The sequence below is a fragment of the Prionailurus viverrinus genome, chromosome A2, assembly GCF_022837055.1.
Source record: "Prionailurus viverrinus isolate Anna chromosome A2, UM_Priviv_1.0, whole genome shotgun sequence".
NCBI lineage: Eukaryota > Metazoa > Chordata > Mammalia > Carnivora > Felidae > Prionailurus > Prionailurus viverrinus.
In genome coordinates, this window is record NC_062562.1 from 89,519,675 (window position 1) to 89,537,016 (window position 17,342).

The 17,342-nt window shown below is 41.4% G+C and overlaps 1 protein-coding gene across 3 annotated transcripts in view; it reads right to left on the reverse strand.

Annotated features, from left to right (window-relative positions):
- Positions 1–16,767, reverse strand: part of SEMA3D (semaphorin 3D) — a 197,975-nt gene extending 181,208 nt beyond the window's left edge. For 2 of the 3 annotated variants that reach the window (XM_047850420.1, XM_047850421.1), the window contains exon 1: positions 16,265–16,767. The gene's annotated coding sequence lies outside the window, so the exon portion shown is untranslated. Of the gene's footprint in view, positions 1–15,799; positions 15,871–16,264 lie in introns of those variants that run through there. The other variant, XM_047850422.1, reaches the window with a different exon arrangement.
- Between the last annotated feature and the right edge of the window lie 575 nt (positions 16,768–17,342).

Here is a 17,342-nt window from a genome sequence, read left to right on the forward strand (position 1 = left end):
CGTCTTCCTTCACTCTTTGCAAAGGAGACTAAACTAGAATACTCTGAAGCTGCAGAATAGTGAGCACATTAGACGGAAAGTTCTAAGAGCAATGCCTCACGAGGAGAGAGAGAGGGATAAGGTCATGGCAGTAAGCTGCTGAGCGAGGGGATCAAATTGGCAACAGGCCCATATTGAAGCGCTAAAGAATCATCTATGCACTGGCTAAAAGAAAGGAGAAAGGGGAAGGAAAGCTGTTGAGCAAATATTTCCGGCTTATTTTGGGAATGGAGCACATTAGCAAGGAAATATGACATGCTACAGATCCAACAGGAGATAGCTAAATGACAATGGTGAGACCTTCAAAAATAAGTCTAGAAATTTAGATGGGGTGCCTAAGGATTTTATTCCTCACGTTTCAGCCTCTATAACTAGCTGTTTCTTCTGTGACAAAACTCGTAGTGACGGGTTCCTTTTAGGCACTGATAATGAAGCAGCTATACGACTGCTTATGATAGCCTAGTGTCATCAATAGAATCACTTTATGGCAGCCTAGCCTACCCACTCATGAATGAATTGTTATAAAGTTTTTATGGCATATAGTATTACAGTCATTCATAGTACAGTATTAGAAACACCGTTACCTGCGATGGCTGGTGAATACACAGTTTCTCCAACTATGAGAGAGAGAGGCGTATTATATGGTAATATAATTCTTTGAACAGCAAAGATATAAAACAGTAAGAAAACTAGCACATTAATTTTACGTTAAACGCCACTCACCTCACGCACACGGTGTTCTACAGGATTAATACGTAGACAATGACGATGACACAGAAATGTCTTATACAGTTCTTGCTGTACAGTGATTAGATTTTCAGCAAAGACACACATATGCAACAGAGGGAAGGCAGGGGTGGAAGAGGTAGGGGAGGCAAGAAAGACAGGCAGACTTGATGAAACTATGGAAATACATCATCATTTCTGTCCGATTTTTTTTTCTTTTTCATTTCTATAAAAGTGTGTCTAAAGAGTATCAATCCTTCTTCCACTGTTTGCTTTAGTTTCAGTGTCCCTATCAATAGAAGACTCCATGCTATAAAAAAAAAAAAGTCAAAAGCAGCCTTGAGTAATTGGACCTCTTCGGCCAGATTATTTTCTGCACTGCTTCTTCTAAGATGCACTGCATCTTCCTAAGATGTCTTTTTCCTCATCATCAGGCATTGGTACAAAGTACCTGTCTTCATCAAGTTTTCTCCTGTTAATTCTTCTAGTGCGGTGTCTATTAGCTTTTCAATTTCTCCAAGAGCCATACATAACTTGAAACCCTTCACCCCCTCCTTTTCAATGTTTTTTCCACCTCCACAATCTCTCTGATGATTTCTTGATTGGCTCTGTCATAGATCCTGTGAAGTCATGCACAACATCTGGACACAGTTTTCTCCAGCACAGATTTCTTGTTTCAGGCTTGATGGCTTTCATAGTTTTTTCTATAAGGATGACATCTTCAATGATGTAATCCTTCCAGACTTTCATGGTGCTCTCTATCAGGGTTCTCTTTCATAACGTTGACAATCCTACCGTGTGTAATGAACCTAAAGGTCCTTAAGAACCCCCTGATCTAGAGGCTAAATTAGAGACATTATGTTTAGGGATAAGTAGGTCATCCTGATGCCTTCGGTGTTGAGCTCATGGGGTTCTGGGTGGCTCGGGGCATTGTCCAATACCAAAAGAACATTAAAAGGCAGTCTCTTTCTAACAAGGTACTTCCTGACTTAAGGTACAAAGCATGTATAGAACCAGTCAGGGACAGGGTTCTCATTGTCCAGGCCGTGCTGTTATACAATTAAAAGACTGGCAGTTGATGTTTATCTTTTCCCTTTGAAGGCTCAGGGTGTTAGCAGCTTTTTTTTTCTTTTTTTTCTTTTTTTAACTTTTTTAGTGTTTATTTATTTATTTATTTGAAAGAGTGACAGAGCGAGAGCAGGGGAGGGGCAGAGAGAGAGGGAGACACAGAATCCGAAGCAGGCTCCAGGCTCTGAGCTGTCAGCACAGAGCCTAACTTGGGCCTCGAACCACGACCTGTGAGATCATGAGCTGAGCCAAAGTCGGACACTTAACCGAATGAGCCACCCAGGTGCCCCAGGGGTTAGCAGCTTTATAGATAAGGGCAGTCCTGATCATACTCCCAACTGCATTTGCACAAAACAGTACAGTTAGTTTATCCCTTCCGGCTTTAAATCCTGGTGCTCACTTCTCTTCCTAACAAATATCCTTTGTGGCACTTTTTCCCAGAATAAGGCACTTTCATCTGCATTTAAAAACCTGTTCAAGCAGATATCCTTTCTCCTCAATTTTTGTAACGGCATCTGGGAACTCATCTGCTGCCTCTTGGTTGGCATAAACTGCTTCTCCTCTTATCTTGACATTTTTAAGCCAAACCTCTTTCTAAAGTTGTGAAATCCTCCTCTGTTGACATTACATTCCCCAGCTTTAGATCCTTCGCTTTCTCTTTGCCTTAAGTTGTCATATAATGACTTCGTTTTTTCTTAAATCATATTAGAGTCTATAGGTATGCTTTTCTTCTAGCAATTCTGTACCCACATAAAAGCTACATTTTTTTTGCTATATTTTACATAAGAGATAAAGAAGATATTCTGCAAAAAGTAGAAGGTTTTTGTGCTTGCTGATATAGCTTCAATGACGGCTTCATTTACTTCTTTTATCTACAATCGTCCTTACACCGGATTCATTTATCTTGATATGGCAGGCATCGCAGCTGCAGACCTCAATCTATGGTCCATATCAAGCGTTTCAACTTTTTCTATTAATGTCATAACTTGTCTCTGCTTCCTGGGGGCACTTCCAGCATCACTAATCTTCGTGGGGTTCCCATGGTTTTATTTAAGGTTTATGGTATTGCACTGAACACAGTGAAAAATACGCGAGAACCACAGAAGATCACTTTTTACTATGATTTGACATTTACTAGGGAGAGACGAACTGTTCACATGGAGATGATTAGTGTCACACCGTGTTTTTAGTGGGTCCTCTCACAACACTTGAGCTCACCGCAACAGCAACAGGGTGTGACTGCAAAATTGTTTCCGTAGTACGGTATATACGACAGTTAATTTTATGCAGCTATAATTTAATACTGCATTTTTACGTTGGTTTACATTTCTCTCGTGTGAATGGCGCCATGATAAATTGATAAATTTTAACTTTTTATAAAAGATTTATATATATTTTATGGTGGTAAATGACTAAATAAAGTAGTATATACATATACTTTATGCATTCATGACCTGAATTAGTTTGTCACTTATTCTATGCTATATGAGTTTTTTTCAAGTTGTCACAATCTTCAAAAAGTTTTCTGATATATTTTTTGAAAAAAAACAAGCGCATATAAGTAGACCTGTGCAGTCCAAACCCGTGTTGTTCAAGGGTCAACTGTATGGCTCTTTAAACACACGTCTGTGGGGCGCCTGGGTGGCGCAGTCGGTTAAGCGTCCGACTTCAGCCAGGTCACGATCTCGCGGTCCGTGAGTTCAAGCCCCGCGTCGGGCTCTGGGCTGATGGCTCAGAGCCTGGAGCCTGTTTCCGATTCTGTGTCTCCCTCTCTCTCTCTGCCCCTCCCCCGTTCATGCTCTGTCTCTCTCTGTCCCAAAAATAAATAAACGTTGAAAAAAAAAATTAAACACACGTCTGTGAAAAATAAGGAGGTGGTAATCGTCAATCCTAAAACGTCATTCTCTTAGCCAGGAACACAACAGGGAGGTCACCAAAGGGCTGTTCTTCAAATGAAAGGAAGGGAATTCAGCAGATAAAGGACAAGAAGTCACTAGGAACAGTGTGTAGATGGTGTGAGAATCTGACCTTAAATGCCATACGCTTGATCCGAATAAGGACAAAGAAAAGATAATACCCACAGATATTGTAATGTGCCACACAGCATCTGATTCTCCTGTATTAACCCATTTAATCCTCACAATGCCCCTACGAGGTCAGCACCTTCACAAACCCCTAGGTGAAAGACAGGAAAGAGGTACAGAAAGGTCAAGCAACTTGTCTGAATCACATAGCTAAGATGGGACAGAACTAAGATCTGAACCCAGGCTGTCTGCTTTCACAGGGCATCATCTCAACTGTTGCACCACATCCCCTCCCACACTTCAAAGCCCCAGTCTCAAGTTACACTAATCAAAGACTCTGAAATTTTCAGTTACCAGTGAAACCTCTTTATAAGTGGAGTATTGAGCAATGAAGACCAACCCACAAGCGTCGAAGTAGTATGTAGCAATAGATGAGATCCAAGAGAGAAGTCAGGGTTGGAGAGGACACATGAGGCATAAGCTACACATAGATAAAAGCAGAAGTTAAGGAAGAAGATGACATAATTTTTTAAAAGGCCCTAGAGAAAAAAGACCAGCAGTATGAATAGGACCTTTTGTTTATTGTATTTAAGATCCCAAAGGGATGTGATTTGACCCATAATGATCATGAATTCTTTTATAATTGTCCACTGCAGGGTAGTCATGTTTCTTCATGTGTATTTCATCAGAGACCCCCATAGTGCCCAGTGAAGGCACCCAATAAATACTTCTCAAATAAAAGATGACAAGGGAATTAGAGGTGGGAAGGCTCAAAAATAATATGAATACATGTGAAGTAAGCTTTGTGATGAAGGAATATAGACATGAAATGAACTTTATGATGAATTATATATCTAAGGTAGTTGCACGAGGAAGAAACAGAGGCAATGGATTCTGAATGGATTAATTTCCCTTCAAGTATTGGATGGTGTACTTATTGTATACAAGACTCGATGATATGCGATGGGAGCATGAAAGATGCCAAGGTAACAACCATTTAAGCTTCATCTTTGAGAAACTTAGTCTTGTGATCCTAGAAGTTAGAGAGAGGGTAATAGTTAATAGTTACTGGGGACTGGAAAAGATCTTAAGGACCGGTGGGTAGCATTTGAGTGAAAAGCACTTTTTCAGGCAAGACTTAGAGGACATACGTAAAGGTGGCAAGGAGAATGGGCATCAGCTAGAGGCCAGGAGAGGTGGCGGCAGTAAAAGGCATAATTATTCCAAGGGAAAGGAGAAATCAGAGCAGTCAAAGACCCACAAAGGAAAGAGTATGGAGAATGTAGGCCCATGAGGTTGACGCTGGTTTGCCCTGCTTATTGAGTTGGGGTATTTACAAGACTTTTCGGTTTTGCTTGTCCTAATACGTTAACTACTTATAGCACAGACACTTTCAACACGGCTTGGATGCAATAAAGTAAAAGAAAAAGGGGAAACTACATCTTCATTTCGGATTATCAGAAATAACCAAGGGTCACGAACACATAGAAAGGATGATTGGCTATCATGGAGATGATGGTTGTGTGACGACTGATAAATATGAGGGAAAAGCAGATCTCAATGCAATTGTTATTTTTAATAAATCTCAAGTGAAAGTGCACAGGATATGAAATAACCACTCACGGTACTCTAATAACTTTTGAAATAGGAGTCAAAAGTACCATTTCTTGTGAAATGAAAAGGTCTATGATAGTGACACAACAAAAGCGTTCTAAACAGTCAACATACAGAGATAGGGGTGTAGGGTGGAGTGAGGAATCCACAATTTCTCAGCCCAAGCTCTCTGAAGGGTTTATTGAGTGCACATGTGTAAGCATAGCATTTCTTTTCTGTGCAAGTTATTCCTGCCAAAAACTTGCCCTTTTTAAAACCTGAACAATGAATACTCTCTGCCAAACCTCATCACAGTGCAGTCTAAGACAACAATCCCCACGGCTCTGTGAAATGTGAATCAAGCCAAAGAAAGGGAAATGTTGGGCTCTCATCTGTATAGCCAGCATAAATGCTTTTGAACAGCTTCTTTACAGGTGATAAAAGTCTTAACTTCAAAAGTTGACTGGTATTAACTTCCCATTTGAATGTCATAAATAACATCTTACGCTATTTCATCATGCAAATACTTCTGCAGACAGAATGGTGTGGCTTCTTTAACCTTCTACCATCCGGCTTGGAGAGCAACTTATAACACACTAATTCAATTATGATAAGGAAATACATGAAGCTATAAGACAGACCCTAGTGTGGCCAACAGGGTGAACTTTGAATCAGAATACATGTCAACGATAAAATTACTAAGTGTACATTCGCACTATCTAAAGATGTTGTCATCTAATACAGGGTCAAATCTCGAAGTTGAGAAAACTTGAGATGATTACTTTTATTTACAAAGATCTTTTTTTAAAAAAAGTGTACTCTAGTTATAATTATGTATTCACAAGTCAATAAGCACTTGAAAGTACACTGATAGGAAATGAAAAAGGAGACAACATGACAGTCTCTGGTATGCATTTTAAAAGGTTTTGGTCAGACTATTAGATTTCTTCATTCCTCTTGTTTGGGTTAAATTACCATAGGCAGGATCTCTCTTTTTTTAGAAATGTATTCAATTATTTTGTGTAACAAAAATGAAAACCCTGAATCTAAGACTCCAGTGAGAACCCAGAGCATATTAGTCATATTGATCTGGGTCTTTTTCAGACGCTTTCATTATTTCAGGAAATTCAGTGGGGTCATACCAAAAAAGAGGCCCTTTAGTCACATATTCTGGAATTGGTTTCCATGACTTATCCTGAACAAGTTCTTCAAATGTGTTTTTTATGCTATGACTCATACCAACTAAAAACAGAAAGAAAAAAAAAGCAAAGCTAAACTTTTCAACAATTGCCACACTAGAACACAAATTCAGCAGAAACTATAGTTAACTATAAAGCACAGAGTCAGATAACTGTTAAATAATTGTAAATATGAGGTAACAATAAAAAATAAGACACCAGTATGAAAGCTTAGATAAGTAAAACACAAGGACTTTAGTCCAACTGTAAAAGAGACTAGTCCAAGAGAGTACAACTTAGATTTTTTAAAAATGTGAAACAATTTGCCACACAAGGAAGAGAAGGAATAATGTGTGATTTATAGAGAGAGGGAAAAAGCATCTATAAAAAATGAGAAGACACACAGTGAAAATACAGACACACACGCAGACACACACACGTAAAGGGAAATGGCAGCCTGTATCTCCTCCCCACTCTACATTAGTTGGAACACGCGTTAAGTCTCAGCTTCTAGGGGGTTTTTTAAAGGACATAATGGCCTCCTAGGTATATTTACAATTTTCAAAATAGGAATGATATGTGTATTAAATATAATATTTGGTAGGGAATAATATTTAACATACTTAATGCAGTAGGTGTCCCTGATATTCAAAGAGGGGTAAAAAGAATAAATAATCATTGAGCCATTTTGGCAAGAATTCTGGAAGCATAATCATCATCTAGAACTGGCACAGGAGATGGACCTTGTCAATATCCATAAAAGTAGCAAGGACAGTAGAAAAAAAGTTTGTCTTCTCTTTTAATATTTAAGATTGATTTACAGGACATGATAATACACAGCTTTGTTTTCATGAGAACCTATAATAATAGCAATGGGGACATTTTTTAGTAATCCAGATACCACATTTTCTTTCAAAAAAGTGATTATGAGAAGAGCTAACTCAAAATATGTGTTTAGTATAATAATATCTATAATATTTACCACTCTTCCCCCTCAAAAGGCAGAATAGTGGTACCTTGAACTAGGGGAATAAAGTAACCATTTAACTGAATGACATTAACCTTGCTGACGAGAGAACAATTCACCTCCTACAGAGTTTCTCACCATGATTAACCTATATGCTTTCAAATATAATTTTTAAAAATAGACTTCAGTTTTAGAATAGTTTTAGATTTACAAAAACATTGAGAAGATAGTACTGAGGTCCCCTAAACACACACCCTATAATAGGTTCCCCTATTTTTTTTTAATTTACATCTTACATTAGTATGGACATTCGTTACAGTTAATGAACCAATACTAATATATTAACTAAAGCCCATAGTTTATTCTAATTTCCTTCATGTTTGCCTAATCTTCTTTTTCTTTTCCACGGATCCCATCCAGGATATCACATTACATCAAATCCCTATCTCTTTGGCTTCCTTCCTCCTGCCTGTGACAGATTCTCAGATTTTCTCTGGTTTTGATGATCTTGACAGTTTGAGGAGTATCAGCCAAGTGTATTGTAGACTGTCCCTCTACTGGAATTTGTCTGATGTTTTTTTCATGGTTCTACTGGGGTTAGGGTTTTGGGGAGAGAGATTGAAGAGGTAAAGTGTCCTTTTCATCCCATCATATCAAGAGCATGTACTAACAACTGGCTTCATGACTGATGTTGACCTTGATCATCTGGCCAAGATACTGTTTGTCAAGCTTGCTGAACCTCTGTATAATACCATTTTCCCCCTTTCCATACTGTACTGTTTGGAGGAAAAGACCATTCTCAGCTTACACCTCGGAAGTAGGGAGCTAGGCTCCCCTCCTTGAGAACAGAGTATCTACATACATTATTTGAAATTCTGCACGGGAGCTTTGTCTCTTCTCCATTTGTTAATGTATTCAATCATTTATATTAGCACGCTATCATGCATAGTTATTTTACATTTGGGGTTATACTCAGTACAACTTTATTTTTTTGCTCAAATTATTCCAGCTTTGGCCACTGCAAGCTCCTTCAATTGGCTTCTGTGTCTTTCTGACATATCCAATCATTGTGTGTATGTGGTGATGGCAGTGGCAGTGGGGTGTATGTTGAGCACTTCTTTATTTTTTGGTACTACAAGAAGCTCCAGGTTCGTGGTATAGGTTTCCTGCCCCAGCCTTTGAATCAGCCATTTCTCCAAGGATCCCTGGTTCCTTTTATTGGAGGATGGTATTAGAAAACAAGATCTAGGCACTGTCACATATAAAATTTATTTTTTAAATAAATTTCATGTTTAAGCTAAGAATTCACATATATGTTTGTAGGTTTATGAATACATTTTTACTAACACATCTCTATGCATACTATATTTTCTAGTTTTTCAGTAATGATCAGGAACTGTATCTGTGATGAAAATCATTATTGTAATTTTTTTGTAATGTGTATTTATTTTTGACAGAGAGAGAGACAGAGCATGAGCGGGGGAGGCACAGAGAGAGAGGGAGACACAGAATCCGAAGTAGGCTCCAGGCTCTGAGCTGTCAGCACAGAGCCCGACGCGGGGCTCGAACTCACAGACCGCGAGATCATGACCTGAGCCGAAGTCAGATGCTCAACCGACTGAGCCACCCAGGCACCCCGAAAATCATTATTATAAATATAAAAGATCTACAAAAAAACATGCACCCCCTTTCAACAAGAAAACTCAAATTAGTGGGGCACCTGGGTGGCTCAGTTGGTTAAGTGTCCAACATCTGGTTTCAGCTCAGGTCATGATCTCACAGTCTGTGAGATAGAACCCCACGTCCGGCTCTGCTCTGACAGTGTGGAGCCTGCTTAGGATTCTCCCTCTCCCTCTCTCTCTGTCCCTACCCTGTGTATGCTCTCTTTCTCCCTAAATAAATAAGTAAACAAACAAACATGAAAAAAAAAAACAAACTCCAATTAGTATCAATTTCTATTGACCCAGTATGTAGCATTCAAAGTAAACTGAGAATTCCGAGTTCTAAATATCTTTGAAATGAAGTTATATTTCAAAATTGAAAGCATGTCTCTAAATAAGAATAGTATTCACTTCTTTCTTTCATAGAACAATCAATTCAGATATGAAGAGGAAACATTTATCCAAAAGCAACAGCAGTAACAAACACCAAAACCCAAGTAAAAAACAAAGAGTGGGAGTAAAAGTCTCACTGATCTTATACATTCTATCATGAAAACCAGACTACTTAAATGTAATCTGAGATTATGGCATCTTCAGGCATGAGTTCAGCTGTCAACATAATGTGTAAAAAAAGGCTTCTATGGAACTACTTAAGCAACTTAAGATGGTACTTTGGACACTTTTAAGCGACTCATACAAGCTGATAATAAATGTATGGATTACACTACTTCTCTGCCTCTTCACTAAGGCAACTCCAGACAATATCTACTGAGCAATCCTATTAGTCTAATTTCTGCTAATGTAGTATGTTTGAAATTACTGATGTTTAACTCATTAATTAGGTATCAGTTATGTAGGCTCATGTTTGGGCCAAATATGACACCAACATCCTTAAAAGCTATTTAAGATATGCAAAATATTAATTAAAGAGGAGACCTAGTAAAATGCACAATTAGTAAAAAAATAAAATTGGACATTTATCTGATGGTAGGTTAATAATGACACCTTCATATACCTACACCCTTTTATTTCTTTGTCATGAAAGCAAGAGTATTATATTTCTTTTTAAGATGATCAGTAATTTGGACATTTTTGATTATTTTATTGACTTTGTTCTTAGTAGTAATAAAACCATTTAATGATGTTTAATTCTATTTAATTAGGAAAACATAGCAAATGTTTCCATTTTTCCTATGGTATGCTAGTAAAACTCACTAATAGAAAACACTATTAACCACCAGTTTTAAAAATACTGGTGTCAGGGCACCTGGGTGGCTCAGTCACTTAGGTGTCCTACTTCAGCTCAGGTCATGATCTCAGGGTTCATGGGTTTGAGGCTCGCATCAGGTTCTGTGCTGACAGCTCGGAGCCTGCTTTGGATTCTGTGTCTCCGCCTCTGTCTGCCCCTCCCCCACTCATACCCTGTCTCTCTCTCTCTCTCTCTCTCTCTCTCAAAAATAAATACACATTAAAAAAAATAAAAATACTGGTGTCTTATTTTTGTTACATCAGATTTACAAATATTTAACAATTACTTGACTCTCTGCTTTGTAGATATAAAATGTTTAAGTTATCATGTTAAATTACCTATAGAAGAAACAAGGGACATGTTATTCCTAATTTCTGAAGAAGACATTGCATCTTTAAAAAGAAGATAGATTCAGATAAGTGCAGACTCTTCTAGTCACCTAATTCTTGGTTTATTTTATACATTTCTATGGGAGGGTAACACCTGTAGCTTGTTGAGCTTTGTAAAACAATGAGCAAACTCATTGTTAAAGATAGCCTGGCTCGCAACTCATGACATTAGAAATTATTAAATATTATTAACATGGATATGAATGATCAAATATTAAAGAAGACAGTAAAATCTAAGTATGAACAGTATGTTTCATTGTATATTCGAGCTTCTTGAAGCACTTAACTATCTGTTTTTAATAATTTTACATTTTTTTCAATGTTTATTTATTTTTGAAAGACAGAGACAGAGTGTAAGTGGGGAGGGTCAGAGAGAGAAGGAGACACAGAATCTGAAGCAGGATCCAGGCTCTGAGCTGTCAGCACAGAGCCTGATATGGGGCTTGAACTCACAAACCATGAGATCACGACCTGAGCCGAGGTGGGACACTTAACCGATGGAGCCACCCAGGTGCCCCTGTTTTTAATAATTTATGTTTGTAATTGTCTAATTATTTTAATTTTATTTTAGAGATAGAGAGCATGAGCAGAGGGAGAAGGACAGAGGGAAAGAGAGAGAGAATCTTAAGCAGGCTCCATGCTTAGCACGGAGCCCAATGCAGGACTCCATCCATGACCCCGGGATCATGACCTGAGCTGAAATCAAGCGTAACACGCCCAACTGACTGAGCCGCCCAGGCGCCCCTATAATTGTGTAATTATTTGAGTATATCTCATTATTATTAAATTTCAAAATCTTTTCAAAACTGTTATAGTTGCTTATCAGTGTATTTCCTATTCATAGTGAATTTTGCCTTAGCTACGTCCTTCGTTTTAATTATTATTTAGGTACAAAGTTAAGGTGAACTGATATGGACACAGATGATGTAGATTCTCATGTGTTAACTGGGTCCTTCTAAAAAACACACAAAAAATTTAAAATGAAATAATAACTTTTCATAGTGTGCAACAGTTTATTAAGTATTCTCATATACCTGTTTCACACAATCATTACATCACTTCTGTACATTATGTACTAGGATAACACACAGCATCTCACCACCTTTTTCAGTGACAGGGTAAAACTCAGCTGTAAGATGAAAGTCTCCTTCCTAAAAATCTCAGAAAAAGTAAAGTATAATAGCAAAGACCTTTAATCTGGTCTTTTGTAGGCAGTAAAGCGATTCAAAATCACTGCATTGACTGTTTAGATACAGAATCAGACTTCAGTATGTGCTAAGCATCTGAATACGTTTAGCATTGTACTAACCTGAAGGTATAAAAAGTTAGTCACCTCCTTCCTCCAAAGTTCTTACGATCTAGTCAACAATCATAAACAACAAAAGTAAAGAGGTAAACACATTACTAAAAACTCAGAATATTAGCTTTAAAAGTATGAAGATATACAAATAAAAAAGGATTTGGGCCAAGGTTTCCTCTATTAGTGGAGTATTTTTTAACCAAATTTTGAGGTAGGAAGAAACTGATTAACAATTTTGTCTATGGTCAATCATTATTACTATTATTCCTATTTATTTTACAAATATGGACATTTCTTTTTTTTCTTTCAAGGAATTTGTTATTGAGTGCTGAAATGCTGTTTTATTGAAGTAATTTGTTTAGCTCCAGGTATTTATGGAAAGAATAATAATTTTTCAAAATGGAGCTATGGTTATTTATTTTGAAATATTTTGGTTATTTATTTTGAAATAAATCATGTATTAATTGACAAGAATGCTTCCCAAAGAACATATGTCAGCACACCACTAGATTTCCCAGACGGAACAATAAAGTTCAGAGTCACATTTGTTTTTCTCAAAATAATGAAGCCATAAAAAAACAATCTGAAGACATACTAGTGTTTATGAAGCCAACACCAATTGGAATATTTCTTTCTTTGAGACTGAAAAGTTGATATTGCAAATACTTAATAAAAATGGTGATGACTTAATCCAGTGGCTCTGTACAAGCAGTATACAAATACTGGTCCACAGAGATACCTACCAATTCCAGAAGACATCTTCGGAAACTTCTTCAGGTCTGTGATAAGGCTTTTTATGGTTAACACATGCTCATGTAATGGAATGAGATCACAGTATGAAGAATAAAAATGAGGTACTCTGAAACTTCCTGACTTACTTTAACCCCAACCCCAAACAATGTATTTCCTACTTTTGGAAAAGAAATAATGTGAGAGCAATTCAGCTCCATGACTCAAGTTCAGACCTACAGTCGATCTGTTAGCCTGTCATTGGAAACAGTACATGTGCTTCCTCTGTCTTTGTAATTGTTTATATTCCTGACCTTCCCTGCTACCGAAAATAATTCCTACTCCTACCCTTACCAGCCCTACACACTCACGCAGAAATGAAAAATTCAATTTATCTTTGTGCATTTTCCCATGTAAAAATATAAAGCAAATTTATTAACTAAGATTCACCTATAAAGGCAATTCTGCAAGAAGGTAAAATAAAAGCCACATAATTTTTTCTCTACCTTGTACCCTTAGTTTCTGCTGGTATTGATTATGGTTTCCTGATAATTCCAAAACATTTTGCACTGTCAGATGCTTTTCACTGACCTCCCCCTCTCAGAGAGACAGGAAGGTAACAGGAGTCACATCATTACTTCTCCTAAACGGACAGACAGCAGATTTTTACAAAGGTGAAACAGTGGTGCCAAAATATGAAGTAAGTTTTTAGGTATTCAGGTCATGAAAGCAATAAATAGACTAAGGAAATCTCCATTAATCTCAGGAAATTTTCTCAATACAGCCATGGGGTTACTATTTGACAAAATATGTTTCTTTGTTTTCATCTTTTCTTTCCAATTACTACTAAAGCCACTCAATAATTCCTAAAAGGTACAATAAGACCTGTGTAAATATAGATTATTAATATCACATGCATACGATTCTCAGCCTACACATTTGATGTGGTCCACAGCAATCCTCAATAATGGATTCCACTTAAATTCTTAGGTGTTCTTCCCTAGTAAATGATCATATACAGATGCAGTATCAAAGTGATCTTAGAAAGGGCCTCTAAGTGATGACCTAAGTGATGACTGAAAGCTTCCTGAAGTCCCTGAAAGGTGAGCCACATGACGGGAAAACAGGTCCAGATTCAGGCCTGCCCCTTACTGGTTTATATTTGGACATACCAATTAACACTTCTAGATCTCCTTATTCTCATTTTTGAGATGAAAATAACTGCTTTGTCTACTCCCCTAAACATCGATTCCATTTTTAAGTATTTAAGGATGAGGATTCTTTGTTAGAATTGCGAAAACCAAAATGGGACACCACCCATTTCTAATCCCGTGTCTTTGCTTTCTTGTCAACTAAAAACAAAGAAGAATGACACTGAGTGGTATTGTTGGGAATATTAATCGTGATAATGTATTAAGCACCTACAGTGCAACAAGTGTTTGATAAATGTCCCTTCCCATCTCCACCAATTTTCCATTTCATAAATGGGCAAATTCCATTTGAAATGTTGGCAATCCAAATCAGTACCGCTTTATTGTCTCTCAGCTACCTCTTGACCCTATTCTTATCTCTTCCCACATCACCTTCCTGTATTTCCTGGCCTTTCTCTTCCAAGGGCCATGGTCTTTTCCCATCTCCCTGACCTGGACTGTCACTCTGGAGCTTGTCAGCGGTGACTCCTCTGGCCAGCTTTAGCTGCTGGGAGGAGCCTCAACGACTTCAAGGCTGGACAGAATTAAAGCAACTCCCCGCTGGGGCTGCGCACTTCCAACCCCAACCATTCCTGCTCATCTCCTCGATATCTGGCCTCGGTACAGCAGGAGAAGCGAAGGCAACACTGGAGTGATGACATGCGGCTCTCTCCCTTCCCCACCCTCCACATTTTTCCTTCCACGTGCGGAACCCATAAAGCTCTGACCGCTCGCACCAAGGCGGTTGCCATGGTTACGCAACAGCAGCACCAGACGCAGGAGGGGGTCTCATCCCTTCTCCACTCCCCCCTCGACCCTTTCCTCCCCGTTAGGGCCTCCCCCACAAACACAGTCAGGAAGAGAAGCCTTCGCCGCTAAACTTGAGACTTCAAGTCCCCCCCCCTTTTTTTTCGCTAGCGCAAACGGCACTGACAAGCTAAGGAAGGGTGGGAGGGGCTTTGGTGAAGTCCTCGTTTCACTCCGGGCTACGCGGCGAAAAGTTCGCCTTTTGAACTTCGATCTCCGTAACAAGGAATTTGGGACCTCAGTGGCCCCAGCTGCAGGGCGCGCGACGCGCGTCCAGTCCCTCGGATTCCAGCTCGCCGGCGAGAGCGCACCGTTTCCTCCTCCTGTCAAGTCCCCTCCGCGCTGGGACGGAAGCACGACTCAGCCCACGAGGCTGAACACAAGCCGCCAGGGAAGGAGAATCTGCCAGTGCCGAAAACAGCCCTGGCTCTGCCAGGGCAGCCCATTAACGCGTCGACTCGGGGCGGGCCGGCCGGGGGCCAGGAGGGGACACCCGGGGTCGGGGAAGGGGTAGAGTCACTGCGTTAAATTCCCAGCAGGAGTCAACTCCGAGCCAAGCCGAGGCTACCAAGGGATGCCCCGCTCCAGCCTGAGTGCGTTTTGCAATAACCAGCATTTCCCAGACAGCCAGCTTCGTGGCTGGTGTCTGACCCCAACTTTACCCTCAGGGTAAGAAGGATGCGCGCTTCCCTCAGACGGAGCGTCACGATTCCTTCGCAAGGCAAAAGGCATCGCCCATCCCTCTCCCGAAGCCACAAAACAAACAAACGCCAAGGTCTCCCCGTCCCCTCCCCCTCCCAGCCCAAGGGGAAAAGCGGGGAGGAGGGGGGAGCGAGAGTGTGGAAGCCCTTGGTCAAATCCTCCCCGGGCGGTCCTCACCATCGCGTCTCCCAATGAACCTGCAGCCGGCGGAAACCGCAGGTCACGTTCCGACGCGCTCTCTGCCGCCTTGGCCGCGGAGGGAGCGAGGGACAGAGTGAAGTTCCCGGGAGCGTCTCCGGCGGAAAACTTTGCGCGGTGTTGGCGGCGGGAGGCTCTGGCCGAGGAGGCTCTGGCGGCGGCAGCTGGGAGGTGGGAACGCGCCCCCGCCGCCACGCTGTCCCCGGCGCGGCGCGCACAGGCCGTCCGCACCTAAGCGCACTGATTCCCTGTCTGGTCCCCCGCGCGCCCACCTGGTCCGCTCCGGAGCGCCTTCTCGGTCCCACGACGGTTCCTTAGCTCCTGGAGTTGCGCATCCCACTTCGGACCCACGGCCACCCCCCAAACCCAGTCACCCCGGCTTCACTCTGCGGTCCCCGCCGCGCCCTCCCACTGGGGTAGCAGGTGACCAGAAGCCAGCCTTACCTGCTGCGAACTCTTCTCTCCCTCTCTCTGGGCCAGACGTCCTTTCAGGAACCGAAGACGGGGGTGCAGGCTGTGGGAGTGCGCGGCGGCGACCCGGGGCACCGGCGCAAGCTCCTCTGAGAGGCAGCCCTGGCTGAGCCGCGGAGCCGCCGGCGGCCCTGGCGGAGCGCGGAGGCTGCGGCCGCAGAGGCCCGGCCGGGAGGCAGGGGGCGCTGCTGGCCCCGAGCGCGGAGACGGGACAGGCGGGGAGCCAGGCACCAGCTGGAGCTTTGGGGAGGCGAGTGTGGCGAGGAAAGGCACGCTCCGAGCGGGAGGGCGGCTTTTAAGTTTGTGGTGTGACCGCAGCAGCTGTCCTGGGAGAGACTCAGTCTTTCTAAAAAGGGGATGCTCAAAACGCCGGGGATTACCTCTCCCCTTCCGATCTCCTCCCCTAGCCCTCGGCCCCCCTTTCCTCTGCGCACGCCAGTCCTCCCCAGCGTGCCGAAGTCCATCCCTGCCGGCGCGCAGGCTGTCAGCAGCGTGGATTAAATGTAGCTCCGGCCACGCTCAGGCATGTTTTTTCCGGACTGGCCACCCTGTGCACTGTCTGTGCAGCAGCCTCTGACGTTTGAGCCCACGTCCGGCTGGCTGACTTTGGGACCTATGTACGCTATACCGTAAAGTCTCTAGGGACCTCCGGCGGAAGAAACAGGACAAATAATGTCCAAACAATTGTAAACCTCATAAAGAGTGGCTGGTTCTGTCTGGTATGTAAAACCTCGGGACCACTAGCCTTGAAACCGCAGGCATTGAGATGAGCGATGGAGATCAATCTTCCATTAAGGGACTGACACCCAAGAAAGGGAGGCAGACGGGGGAGGAGGGGAAAAGGGCAAAACCCCCAAGATGTAAGTCTTCTTTCCTCTTTACCTCATTCCTTTTTGGAATATGTAACCTATTTATGGAAAATAGGAAATATGTATGTAGGAATATGTAACCTATTTATGTCTCAGGAGGTTTTTTTCGTAGATTTGCACACACCTTGGTCGCGCAATAGGAAACTGAAGTATGTGGGGAGACCAGGGGTGGATCCACATTT